Source organism: Theropithecus gelada, chromosome 15 (genome assembly GCF_003255815.1).
Source record: "Theropithecus gelada isolate Dixy chromosome 15, Tgel_1.0, whole genome shotgun sequence".
Classification (NCBI taxonomy): domain Eukaryota; kingdom Metazoa; phylum Chordata; class Mammalia; order Primates; family Cercopithecidae; genus Theropithecus; species Theropithecus gelada.
The window spans coordinates 19097266-19109356 of NC_037683.1; the positions used below are offsets into that span (position 1 = coordinate 19097266).

The 12091-nt window shown below is 54.8% G+C and overlaps 1 protein-coding gene across 2 annotated transcripts in view; it reads right to left on the reverse strand.

Moving 5' to 3' along the window:
* DAB2IP (DAB2 interacting protein) overlaps positions 1 to 12091 on the reverse strand; it is a 217109-nt gene that overhangs the window by 38221 nt on the left and 166797 nt on the right. Inside the window, exon 1 of one of the 2 annotated variants that reach the window (XM_025359838.1) lies at positions 4120 to 4256. The exons of the other annotated variant lie outside the window; for it this stretch is intronic. The gene's annotated coding sequence lies outside the window, so the exon portion shown is untranslated. Of the gene's footprint in view, positions 1 to 4119; positions 4257 to 12091 lie in introns of those variants that run through there. 2 annotated transcript variants of the gene reach the window in all.

The window sequence follows — 12091 nt, forward strand, 5'->3', positions numbered from 1 at the left end:
TGCTAGCCCGCTGGCCTCCCCCAGTCTCTCCACTGGGGACCACTCCTGAGAATGTTTCAAGGCCCTGACCCTGGCGTTCCCTCTCCTTGAGCTCAGTCTGTGTCTGGCTCCTCCTCACACGTGAACACACCCATGCATCACGGCCTGAGTAGGACTGGTTTCTAACTGGTCCCTGAACCCCACCCGGGACCATAAATACTTCCAACAGCCACTCAGGGCCCTGGGGATGCAAGACTCAAGTGGAAAATGATCATGAAACAGAAGAATAAATGAGCTGAAAAGTGAAGATTTCCATTCTCCAGGAAGTGCTTCCCCTCTGGCTTATCTAATTCCTCCCAGCTCTCCACATCCAGGAAGTCCTCCTTAGCTCATGCTGGCCCCCCCCCCCCCACAGAATGCGGGGGCAGAGGCAGCATCTTCTTCCGTCTCATTTCCTCCACCCAAGACCTGGGCGCCATGCCACGTTACTTCCTGGGACCATGTGGGCCATTCATGTTGGGGTGATCTAGGGATGGCCTCCTTCCCTCATCCTTGAGGGCCAGGTTTCCTGCCTCAACCAAGGACCAGCCATTTGTCCGCAGAGCCCCAGCTCCTGGCATTATGCTGGTTGAAGGTGGTAAGCAGGCATGGTTCCTTAAAAACACACACACAAGACTCTGTGACTTTGGTCAAATTAATTAACCTGTGTGCCTCAGTTTTCTCATCTGGAACACAGGGACACCACCACCTTTGGCTGTAGGGCTCACCTGACCTGCAGCGAGCTCTCCATACACAGCCCCAGTAATCAGCCCTGGCTGCCCCCATGGCCATCCAGGCTGGGCTGAGACTGCCTTCCGGGGGCATTCTGTCCCTTTCTGCACGCCCTTCCTGCCAGCACTTCTCTGGATGCTCCTGGTTTCTTCCCGGGCCCAGGACATTTCCAAGATCTGTCTCTCATTCTGCCCAGCAGATCCTTCCTGACTCTCCCCACAGCTGAGCTCTCAAAAAGCCTCTCTGCCAACTGACCCCGAGACCACCTCATTTGCTCCACCTCCTCACCTTGAGAGCAAGCTCCAGAGTACAGGCAGTTTTAAGCACGAATCTGAAAGACCCCCATTTAAGAAGAGATGGACAAATCTATGAACAAATGCTGGCACCCTAGACTCCAGCCCCAGTGGTCACTCCAGCACAGCTATTTCTTCAATTCCAGCCACCATTTGGGACAGAGGCTCCCTCCTTCTTAGCAGCCTGAGCTCAGAGAGACACAAGAGGTGAAGATCTGAAAGGAAGGAGCACTGAGCCAAAGGAGTGTGCACCTCGGGTGGGCCTCTCCTGCACCTTAGCTTCCTCCCATGTCAAGTGGGTTGCCCCTGCCTCCTGGCAGAGTTTGGGAAGATGCATCATGCTAAGGCACCCCACCCCATCCCAATCCTGGGCAGAGTTGATCCAGCCACCAGCACAGCCACTGAGCACCTCCACTACATCAGCAGGAGCATATGAGGCTACGGGCCTAGGGATGTCAGCTGCCCATTCCTCCCAAAGCCTGAGGTCTGGAAGTCTGCATGGGGCACCAGAGCAGCTGCTTCTCAGACTGTAACTAGCAGGAGACAGCCAGGAGTGTTCAGCAGCAGCAAGACAGCAGGAAAGCGGCTGTCAGTAAGCCACAGGGTTCCAGGCCACTGGCACGGGCAGAAACTCAGAGAAACCATGTCAAAGAAAACCAGGAGTGTGGCTGCCGAGTTCCTCCTGCTGCTAGTGACCATGCACCAAAGCCACCTGTGGCTCTCAAGTACCTGCTCAACCACCACACCACAGTGAGCCCACACACCTGGGAAGGGCACAAAGGGCACTGGCTCTGCACCTCTGACCCTCACACAGCTAACTGCAGCAAAGAGTGAGGCTCTGACACCTCCAGGGGCTTCCCAAGGCCAGTGTGTCAGACTTCACGTTCTGCCCCTTTCCCCCACATTCCACATTGGCTGACTCCAGGCTAAGCTAGCCCTGTCATCTGCCACCTGACCCACAGGATTCCAACTGATAAAGCAACATATTTAAAATCCAGCTTTCCAAGGTACGTTTCCAGGTCCCAATCCAGTCATGCCAGCCCTGCTTGGCCCTATCTGGCTCATCATGCTAAACTGCATGCCTCTGCTCAAGGGGTTGCACTCCAGCAGCCTATGCCCAGCTCAAAGGCCACCACCTCCACGAAGCCTCCCCCAGAACTGACAACTCCCTCCAGGGTTTGCGCCTATGCACGCGCCCTCTGCTCTGAAGCAGAGGCTCAGAGAGGTCAAGCAGTTTGCCTAAGGTCATGATTCACAGGCACAAGGGAGGAGCAGGACACCTGGCACTCGGGCTCTAACTCCAAATTCTCTTCACTGCCCGTCAATGCCTCAGGTTTTCACCAAACCTACAAAAATCCTATGACCAAATGCACCAACTTTTAAGGAACTACAGGAACCCTGGGTCACCAGAAATATACTGAGCCCTGCCTTTGTCACCTCCTGGGTGGCTGTCTGTAAAACAGTGAGGACACCTACTGGCAGGCAGTCTCATCTGCCCCCAGCTGTGGTAATAAAGGTGGTTCAGACCAACCTGCACTAACACTTGGCTGTAACAAGCCCAATCCTTCCCCTGACTTTTCCAGAAATGGGTACTTGCCCAGTAAAGATGCTACCACACCAAAGTGATCTGGCTTCTGACAACTGTTTCAAATATTCAAGCAGAGCCAAAACACACTCCTGGCCCAGACACAGTCTTTCCAGTCTCCCACCCGCCTCCACCCCACCCAGCGGGCCTGGGCCCCATGGACTAGGGAGTGGAAGCAGGAAGGGAGAAGAAAAAAGAAAGTTCTGCTGAGGAGCTGGGGCGGAGATACCATGGCCCCCAAGCCCCAGTGCAGCCCCACCCAGCCAGCCAAGGGTTCGGTCACTCAGAGCAAAGGCCAAGCTCCTCAGCTCAGAAAACTTGTCAGCAGTCCCTGGCATTTCCCGGTTCTCAACGGAGCACACCATAGGGGCCACCGCGCCTGGCGGACGGAGCGACTCACACTGGGCTTCCTCTCATTTTAAAAACTAAAAACAGCAACAGTGCTCTTCTTGGTGTACCGCTTTTTCGCAGGGCCATCCTAACTGCTTCTACATTCTGGGCCGGCAGTGGATGTCTGCGTAGAGGGGCAGAGATGGCATCCCAGGGTGCGCCAGAGACCCTCCTGGGACCAGCTCCTGTGACAGTCGCTCACTGAAGGTGTCTGCTGCCACCCAGCTCATTCAGGTCTCCCTGGGCCCTGAGACTGCCTCCCTCCTGGCTTTCCCAGCCTCCCTTGTTCTAAGCTCCACTCAAGCCACTCACCATCCCTCAGCACGGCCACCAGGCTCGGGAAGCTGAGTGGCCGGGTGAGCCTTCCTGCTGTCTGCTGCTCCTGGCTGGCCCCAGCCAGCTCAGCCCCGCCCTGCTCCCAGACATGCCACTCCAGCCCTGTCCGCTGGGACTAATCACGGCTAGTTCAACAAAGGCTATGTTCCAACTCTCTGTAATGTGCTTTTAAAGGGCCAGTATACTACTTGGGCCTGCTGGGGTCTTAAAGGTACAGGTCCCCTTTTCCTGTAAAGGAAACAGGAAAGCAGAAAAAAAAAAAAAAAATCCAAAACTCATGATCAGGTTAGAGGCCCTCGGCTTCTGAGGAAGATTTTAGACACAATAAACAATAGAAAAAATTCAAATTCCAAGAAGGTCCTAAAGAGCTCAAAAACAAAACAAGGAAGCTAAACCTCAAGAATAAGAGACGGGATAGTGGCCCTCCTTGGGCACTATGTGCTGGGCACAGCACTGGGTACTTTATGGCCCAGTCTCATTTATTCCTCACCACTCCACAGACAGGCATTACCATTGCCCCATCTTTCAGATGAGGAAGCTGAGGGTGCAGGGACTCCCCAGCTCGCCAGAACTTCACGCAAGTCAGTGGCAAAGCTGGGCCACACCCCGTGAGGTCCATCATAGCCAGAGTATTCCTCCCACCTGCTCCCTCCACGAGGCCCTGACTGCTCCCTCCCACCTGGACCACAGGCCCCAGCTGCTCCACATCCTCCAGTGTCTCTCCTTCATGAGGAAGAAAGAAGAGGGCGAGATGAGGAGTCTCACCTGTCACAGGTGCCCCACCACCAGGCTTTCAGTTTGAGCCTCAGAACCCTGTGAGGTCGGGTCTATCTTTTCCTCCATCTTCCAGATGAGAAGACTGGAAATCATGGCTTCTGACACAACACGAAAGAAGAGGAACACTAGGGGAAGGTGAAAGCAGAGAAAAGCGGGGAGTCAGAGGGAGCACGCGGGGAACAAAAGGCAGGTGCAGGGAACCAAGGCAGATGGGGGCAACCGTCCTTCCAAGCCCAGGACTCAGGCAAGCTGGCTGAGGCCCTTCCACTGTCCACAGGAGTGGGGCTTCTCCTGGGGCAAGGGTGGGCAGGGCCTGCCTAGTTACTGGAATAGGAGTGGGCTGGGGAGAGGAAGGGAAGAGAGACTTGACTGTCTGGGTCTCAGCACCTGGTCTACGGTACCCTCAGAGAAGCATGGGCCATTCTGGCACCTGGAGTGGCTGGGCCCACAGTAGGTTCTGTGTGGCTATCTTCTTTTTTTGAGACGGAGTTTCACACTTGTTGCCCAGGCTGGAGTGCAACTGTGCAATCTCGGCTCACTGCAACCTCTGCCTCCCGGTTTCAAGTGATTCTCCTGCCTCAGCCCCCCAAGTAGCTGGGATTACAGGCATGGGCCACCACACCTGGCTAATTTTGTATACTTTTTTAGTAGAGACGGATCACCATGTTGGTCAGGCTGGTTTCGAACTCCTGACCTCAGGTGATCCACCCACCTTGGCCTCCCCCAAAGTGCTGGGATTAAAGGTGTGAGCCACCATGCCCTGCCCAGTGTGGCTATCTTCGGTCAGAAAAGCCAAGGCCAGGAGGCTGCTTTAGGCCCAACTCCACAGGGGCCAAGTCATTCAAAGATGTAGTGCCCTCACTCTGTTTCTATGATGCCTGGAAGTCAAATAAGTTTCAGGACGTGCAGCCTGATGGTAAAGAAGATGAGCTCTGAAGCCAGGCTGTGTTCAAACCTGGACTCTGCCACTTGTAACCTGTGTGGTCTTGGACAGGTTAAGTCACCTCTCTGGGCCTCTCTCAGTTTCCTCCTCTGGAAAATGGACATAATAGCATTTACCTCATAGGATTGCTGAGAGGATACAGAACAAAGCCTGGCTGAGAGCGCGTAACAAAGGCCTGCTTTCAGCTGGGGTGAAGGAAGCAGCCCCAGGATAGCTGAAGGCACAAATAGGAAACTAGCCTCTTGGGCAGTAACTGTGGCTGAGTCATTTCTTTCTCTCAGCCTGTTTCTGACCCTCAGTGATTTCCAGGCAGGACCCCCCATCTGCTACCTCCCAGATCCCTGCTCCGTCCCACAAGAAGACAAGGACAGAAGGCGAGAAATACTGAGAAAGGCTGGGCTGTGGCCCAAATCCTTTGAGGCCTGAAAACAGACTGCCTTGGCTGCCCAGGCCCAGGCTAAGCAAGTCTGCTGGGTAGGAGGGGCAGAGCAAGAGGGAAGCGAGAACCCAAAGCCACACAGGCTGTCAGGAGGTAGCATAAGCACAAGGCTTCGCCTCCAGACCTCTCTGGGTTTGTCTTCCACTGCTCACATGTGGTCATGGCATGTGATCCTGCTGAGCTCACCTTACCTATGGGGAGTTCTGCATCAGCCATAGGGCCACCCTACATGCCTGCTGCAGAAACAGCCTCCACAGAAGCTAGAGGCTTTGCCGAAAGCATCCCCAAGACTTGACAAGGTTCAAGGCTCATCCTATCTTCATGGAGCCAAATGCATCTGGTGTGCATGTGGGGAGAGGAGTAGGTGTCCAGCATCAGAGGAAATGGGTGGGTGGGAGGCAGGAGGAATGCCTTGGAGCCCTGGCAGAACATCTGGCCACTATTCCTGAGAGGCAGTAGGAGACCTGGGTGCCTTAACCTCCCTGCTTACGGTATACCTCACCCCCAGGATTAGTCAGTAAGGAGAGGCCCAATTTGGGTATTTGGCAGGCCCAGGCTGCAATTCTGGTCGTGTCATTTAGCAACTGTGGAACCCTGGACAAGTCCTTTTACTTTCCTGAGTCTCAGTTTCCTCATGTATAAAATGAGGTAATACACTATTCCCTGCAGATAACAGATGTAAAAACATTGGTTAACCAGGAAAAGCATTTAACAAAGCAATTGGGAACCCAAAACTCAAATATCTGCGTGCCATTCATTCAACAGACACTGAAACCCACCAGGGGTCCAGCAGACATTAGGTTATCTCCAGCTATGTGTGCCAACCTTGCACCCTCAAGCCGATGCATTCTAAACCCTCCCCAGAGCCAGCAAAGTCCTGGGGCAGGGTTGTTGGGGGTGAGGGTTAGTGTTCCTGGCCACCAAAATATTGTGAAAAAAATCTCAAACTTCTCCAGAACCAAACACATAAAAAGCCTTCCAGAGAAATGCCCTTGGTGTAAAGGAAGTCTAGCTCTGCTCTGGGAAAGACACTTGAGGTAAGGCAGGTTCCAGGATACTCTGCGTGGACCCACAGAGACTGGGGTAAGGAAAGGGGTTGACAGGGGAACCAGGGTCAACAGACTCAGTGTTGAGTCCAAAAACGTGACACGGCACAGTCAGTGAGCTTTCCAGAGTAGGTGGAGAGGGCTGAGGGAGCTGGGAAAGATCACTGGGGGGAGCCTATCGGCGCTCCGGAATCAGAATCTCCAGGCTGAGATGCCCTGGGTCAGCTGCTGGTAAACCCACGCCGTGGACAGAGAACACTCAGGCCCCTCTCCGGCCCTCCCCTCCTCAGCATCCTGGGCTGGCTGGGTCCTCACGCACTTCTCTGCTCACTGCTGCCTCCGCCACCTTCTCAACTCCTTTTCCTACTCAACACACCTGTCTGTTCCGACACCACTGGGTCTCCTTGAGGACGCCAAAGGCCTTCAGGTTGCCAAAGTTAACCAGTTTCTGTGCCTTACTATCCCCTGAACCCAGGCCACCGTGCTCCAGGTTTCCTCTGTTCTCACAGGCTTCTAGCACCTCACCTCCTTTCCTCCGGGTGCTGGAGTTCCTCAGGCCTGTTTCGGAGACACTCTTCCTTAGCACAACACTTTCCTTTGGTGATTGTATCCACTCCCATAGCTCTAAATACCTCCAGCATGCTCATGACTCCAAAGTGTATTCCCAGCCCTCCCCTCCCCTGAGCTCCGGACCCATGCATCTCCATGCCGGCCTGACAGCACCTCCAGGGCATCTCACGGAACTTCACATCTGAAATGTCCAGCGTGGAGCCTCAGTAGCAAAGCCAGAAGCCCTTCCTTTCCCTGGCCTTCAGAATCCAATCCAACACAAATCCTCCTGCTACCTCCTCTGAAATCCCTCATCCCTGTTTACTCCTCTCCATCTTCCCCAGGCAGCCTGTTGTCCAGGCAGCCTCCCAAACCACTGGGCTTCCCCCTACCCCTACCAGGGGTCAGAGGGACCCTTCAGAAATGCAAATCAGATTACTGAACTCCTCACCTTAAAAGCCTTCAATTATTCCCCACTGCACTGAATAAATGTGAACTGCTCCCCAGGTGAAAGACGTTGGCAATTGTGACCTACCTACTCTCTGACCTCATTCAGCAACACCCAACGCCCTCCACCACACACACCAAAGTCTGTTTCCTGCTCAAGGGCTGTACTTACTGCTCCCTAGGCTAGGAGTTCTTGCTCCAACACACTCAAACAGCAAATTGGCAGGCTTCTGGCATCTTCTGCAACTCAATCCTTCCCTGACTGCTCCATCTACACAGGTCCTGCCCTGCCACCGTTACTCCCCGGTGGAACACTTGGTTTGTTTCCTTCATAGCATCTTGCTCATGTAGCTAGCAAATATTTAAGTGCAAACGATGTGCCAAGCACTATTTAGGCACTGGGAAGACAGGTGCTGAACAAAGCAGACAGAAATCCCTGACTCACATTTCAGTAGGGAAACTTCACTCGATCGGGAATCACTTATTTTCTCTGCTTATTATCTGCCTCTCCTGTCACAAGGTAAGCTGTGTGTAGCCAAGCTCTATGTGTTGTATTTCTGTGTCTTAAGAGAGGGTCTGACACGGTGCAAGAGCTCAGTAAGTCCTGATGAAATCAAGATGCAAAAACAAAGACCAGGGCAGCCAAAGAACCAAACCCCAAACCCTGAGAGACATACATGAAATCAAGAGCCTGGTCCTGAATGCCTCCCATGGCGTCTCTCCCTACCCCTGGGGGCCTCAGGTGGGAAGGAAAGCTTCTGTGACACCCCAGCCTTCTGGGGTCAGACAGAGGCACATGTGGCAGTTTCGTTTAACTGCTGGGGAACAGGTGGATGACTGCAGGCCTGAGGAGTTAGGGAGGCTTCTTGAAGAGGCTAGATCTGAACAAGGCCAACCTACACCTCCCTCCCAGATCTAGGGAGGAGGAAAACAAATTTGTGTTTTAGGGCTCTGATATTCTTTGCTCTGGCAGAAAAGAAGAAAAAAAAAAAACCTTTACTTTTTATTAGTGTCTGGATCAATAAAAGTTTCAGAAGTAAAGCTTCTCTCCTGCAATACTAACTGTGAGAGAGAGAGAGAGAGACAGACGTGGATTGTTAAATCTGTCTCGGAGAGGCAGGGCTGGGGGAGTGTGAGGGCACAGGGGCACCGGCAGTTTCCCCCTCACCTGTGCTGGCAGCTTCTGGCTAAAGGCCCTCATTAGCCCCGCAGCCTAGGGTCAAGGCCCATTCCTCATAGCCCACCTAACCAAATGCTAGTTCCCTGAGCCTAGGTCAACAGCCAGGCTGCTGGACGCCCACCATTCAGGTGCCCCACAACCTTGCCTGCTTGGCCTTCTCTGAGCTGCACCCTAAAGCTTCTCCCCAGCCCACCTCCCCACCTAAAGGCTGGAAGCTCCAGGAGGGCAGGGCTTGCTTCCCTGGAGGAGCCAGTTTAGCAACCCCAGTCCCCACCTTCACTCTTCCTCCCATGTCCGAGGGAGTCCCCCATTCAGTCCCCCAAGCCTTGCACTTGCACAGCACACCAACAAGCCCTGTCCACTGAGGACTCAGTTCTGGGACCAGGCCTTGTTGGAGAAACAGCTCCTCACCCTCCAGCCCAACCCACCCCCATCCAAAGCCTGTCTGACCCCATACCAGGCTGGAGACCCACCCACCCGGGAGGAAGTTTCCTTGTGGTGTCTGTCCTCCCTCCCACAGAACTTCAAACAGACCTTTGTGGTGGGAGCGCAGGCCTCTCTGCTGACCTGGTTCTGGGCACTTGCAACCCCTGAGGCTCTGGAGCCAGATCTGGCTTCCGAAGATGGCCAGGTCTCCAGTGAGCAGCCCCTCCAGCCCGGCCCAGGATCTTGCCGAAGTTGTCACTAAGAAGTCCAAGGCCACAGAGGCCCATTCCCAAGGGTGGTGCTCACCCAGGCACCTATTCTAGACAGATTAGGAGGACTCTCAGCCGGGCCGGCATCTAAGAGGTGAGCCTAGGAGGGCTTGCCCTTCCCGAAAGGCACATGCTGAATCTGTGTCTTCCAAGCTGAACTTTCAAAAATGACTTAAATAAACACAGTGATGACAACATCTAAAGGTTTCCGTGTCCTTCAGGAATCAAGTGGAAAATTACAGTCTTCCATACAGGTAACCACACGGCACAACCTCCACGTCCAAGAAGACGAGAAACACTCCTGAAAGCAAACTATGGCTTCCAGCCACGGCAAGTCTCCCTCCAAGGGCCTCTGGGCAGGGTGCAGGCCTGAGCACAGAGCTCTGGGTCAGGAAAGAGGGAGGAGCCGTCCCGACAGGCTCCTCCCCTAAAATGCTGACTCCGCCCAAGGTCATCTCCTGCCCCAAGCCCCGCCTCTGGGCCTTTGTATTTGCCATTCCCTGGGCAACGCTGGTTCCTCCTTTTGGTCTCAGACCCAAAGTCCCGTCCCAGGAAGAGGCCTTCCCTGATCTCTTAGCTAAAGGGGCAACTACCATCTCCCCAGTTACCACCCTGCTTCATTTTCTCCACAGAACTACCCTTAAGTCATCTTGTTTGTTTCTGTCTTTTACCCACCATGAAAATGTCCGGTCCACGAGAACAGGGACCTGCACGCCCAGGTAAGCCCAGCACACCTCCAACCAGAGCCTGGCACAAAGTAGGCACCTGACAGATGTACTGAATGAATGCATTTTTCAAGCTGGTCTGAGCCAGGTCAGCCAGAGCGGTGGAAGGCAGGAGCAGGGGAACCAAAAGATTTGGGGGCGCGCCAAGGTAACCTCACCCAAGCACCGCTCGAAGAGCATTCCGGACTAATGTCGGGCTGCGCCACGCCCCAAACCCTGTCCAGCCCGGAAGCGGCCGGCCCGGCCCCAGCCCCAGCCTAGGCCCGCCCACCCACCCCACAGCAGCAGGCCCAGCCCTTCCCAGCATTCCGCGGCCAGCTGCCCCCAGCTGCAGGAACTTCCCGCTAGCGACCTGCCGCTGCGCATTGGGCACGCGGCGGGGGGAGGCGGATGCGCAGGCCCCGGTGCGGGGATTCGCGGGCCTCTGCCTTGCAACCCCTTCCCCACCTTCGTGCGAGTCTGGGTCCCCACCGGCCCCGCCAGTCCCTCACTCACCCGCGGCCTGGCTCCGGCGGCGCATTCCAGTTCGGTCCCGCTGGCCCTACCCTGGATTCGTTGGGCTTAGACCAGCACAGCCCAGAGACCCAAACAAGGCAAAGGCTCTCCCTTCCCCACATTTCCATTCAAACATTTTAACAAGTGAACACAACTGAGGTCCAGACAAGGCCAGGGGTTTGCCTACCATGATCCCCTAACCCGACTCCCCACCCCGACTTGGGACTAGACAGCCTAAGATGGGAAGGGCACTGGGTTCCCAGGAAGCAGTCCCGGGTTTTCTCTTCTGGAAAGCACCCGGCTAGTCCAGCAGGACAGAAGGGAAAGGTCGAGTACAGCGAAGGAGACGACAGGTTGGTGAGCTGTGTAAGCTGCCCAGGTTCCTGAGTGCGCCCAGAAGCCTATGGGCAGACAAACCCCTGCCCCACCTACTGGCCTGGAGATTCATCCTTGGGTCACTTACCAGGCCCTCACCGAAACAAAAACCCCTAGGGGAAGGGCACACCCAGCCAACCAGGTATTTTTGCCTGGGGTCACCCTTTTTCCCACCCCACTAGAGAAGCCACCGCAATGGTATCCACTTACTGAGTCTCTACCACATGCAGGGTATCATACCGTCACACCTCCTTCACTTACAGCCACCAGCTAGAAGTGCTAATCCACCTGAGGCCAGGAACCGGAGGCTGCACAGCCTCCTGATGTAAATATGAACAGAAGACAGTGGAAGAACAAGAGCCACCCGCTGGAGTCCTACCTAGGTCCTGCCCAGCTCCTCCCATCCTCCACCCTAAGGCATCACAGACCCCAGGCCAGTCCTTGGCAGTTGCAGCCTGCTCCGGTGTTTCAGCAAACAACTACTGAGCTCCTACTAAGCTGCAGGCTGTGTCAGGCACCTACTGTGTACAGGCAGGCAGGATACCATCTGGGGTTATTGCAGGACTGGTGAAGAGGTTTTACTGTGACCCCATCAGCAGCCCCCAGCCTGAAAGGTCCCTGACTCATTCCATCCCCTGCTGGGCCCTAGGCTCCAGGCTCAGCTCTGCTGTGCATACAGGCCAGGCGATCCAACACCACCCGTTTGCCCACATTTGCATCTGTCCACACCTCCAAAGCCAAAAGAGCTATCCAGCTCCCCCTACTGCCTAAAAGGCTCCCAGCCAGAAGAGCACTTACAGTGTCCTGTCCCCTTCCTTCTGAGTTTTCCCTCAGAGCTGTCATCTGTTTATCCAATGTCTTAATAAAATTTCCTAGCGGGGGAAAGGTGAAGATAGAGTCTCAGAGAGGTCCTGCGGCCAGAGAAGCCCACTTTGGCTCCAGAGCAGCCAAGCCAACAAGGAAGGTGAAAGCAGAGTGCATCCTCTGAGCATCACCTCCCTCCAGGGTGCAGGCTCCAAGCCAGGTCTGCTCCCACTGATTTCATAATCATGGCAACAAACAGGCA